The sequence below is a fragment of the Lolium rigidum genome, chromosome 3 (assembly GCF_022539505.1).
Source record: "Lolium rigidum isolate FL_2022 chromosome 3, APGP_CSIRO_Lrig_0.1, whole genome shotgun sequence".
Lineage (NCBI taxonomy): Eukaryota > Viridiplantae > Streptophyta > Magnoliopsida > Poales > Poaceae > Lolium > Lolium rigidum.
The window spans coordinates 337810878-337812796 of record NC_061510.1 but is presented as its reverse complement, the minus strand read 5'-3'; positions in this window follow the sequence as shown (position 1 = coordinate 337812796).

The following is a 1919-nucleotide window of genomic DNA, read 5'->3' as shown; positions in this document are numbered from 1 at the left end:
GATACAATTATAAAGCCCGATGCTCTTATCTCGTAATGCAATTGTTCAGTTAATTAATTATCTGTTCATGTGGTAATTGCTTGGAATGGATTCTAGCATGCTTGATCAAGTCCTGATGATCTTATGATCATCAGTTGCTTGGTGGATGGCTGCTGTTTCATTCTTGTGTCTAGCTGATGCCCTCCTGATGTCAGTGTAACACAGTGGCTTGTGTTTGTACTCCTTGGTGTTTGCTTAAGCCCCTGCTACTATCTGCAATGATCCATTGGATCATCTGCATGGCCTGGTGCATAGCTTACTTCTCTGTTTCATTTATCTGTGTAGCTTTGATTCATTAAGTAGATAAATGATGTGAACTGCTCTGCAGTGATGATCATATGAATGAATTAGTTAAGCTAGAGGGATGCCAATCATATATTGGGGACCCTAGCTTCATTTGAACCCTTCTGGGTAATGATATATGTGCTGGTTTGATGGTTTGATTGTTTAAGTGGTAGAGGTTGCCTCAACAGCCATTCTTGACTGTTCAGGAAGCTCCCACATCTTGTTGGCTTGTCGTGATTACTAGATGCTTACCGGTTGATCCAGCATTTGGACTTCCAAGGGCTCTTTGTCGTTGACAAACTTAAATAGACACATATTGTCTATCGATCCGATGGAATCAATAGCTATAGGTGTTGAGTATGTGGCCAGGCTAGCTGTGTCTTCATCTCGTCGCTGGATTTCTTCGCTTATGCATTAATTTACATGGTCGTTGTTCCCTTTAGATGCTTAACCAAGTGGCCTCTCTACTCTTGCTTGCACCATATGGCTTAGTAGCCAAATGATGACACAAAAAGGGTACTCACACCCTTTTGCTTCGTGTGTTTGATGCACATGCTTATTTATGAACAAAACCATCTCGGTTTGTTCATGTTGAGTTATATACCTCACTCCAGCTCCTAGATTTTGATGTTGGTGTAGAGGTTTTTCTTCAGATGTTGATCCGATGGTTGAGTTGCTTGCCCTCGCTCCTCCCGGTGAGCTTGTGAAGCTTGGTTTATTTTCTCGGTGATTGGGAATAGATGGAACAGCTCTAGCCGTTCATATGTTCTTGGTGTTCTTGGCCGTTCTTGATGAACTTACCACCGTCGCCGTCGATGAATGAGCAAATGGCTAGGGTTTGAGCACCGAAAAGGTTATATATGGTGCCGCTAAGCTCTCCCCGGTCGACAGCCTTGGGTCCGGTCACTTTGGTGACCCACCGATGCCGTGTATGTGTTGTGCCACATGCACAACCAGTGCTCGGGTGTTGAGCATGCACACCCGATGTGTGTGCTGCTTGGGTGTCTCGTGTGAACCGTGATACTTTGCACTTGGGACATTGAGAGGATCAGCTCGGCAGAGTTGATCATATCTCGCTTATTTTCCTTTGTTTCTAACTCTGCCAAGTGGCTATGCCACTTGGCATAACTCTTCTTTTGTTGTGAATATGTGCAGGGATCATTAATTGAACAAAAATGGACAAGGACTCTCATCAAATACAAGATCAAATGAGGATGACCTTGTAGAATTTAGACTAGGACTATTAACTTGTAATTTTTCTTTATTTTCTATTCTGCCCATTTATGTAATGTGTTGTATTATTCTTTTATTTCACTTATGAATATTGTAATGACATTGTAATTTGTGTGATGATCAATAAAGCTCAAAGTTTTCTCTAATGAGCTTTACTTTAATATAATTGTTCATCTTATTTATGATTGATCATTTACTTAATGAATTTCCTCAATTGAATTATTTAAGTAATTATTTAATGTTTGAATTTGAAATTCAAATTCAACCTTGGTTTGAATTCAACCATGTCATATCATTTGGAATTCAATCATGCAAACTCTCCTCTCTCATCTCAAAACCCTAAACTAGTGAAGTGAGAAACA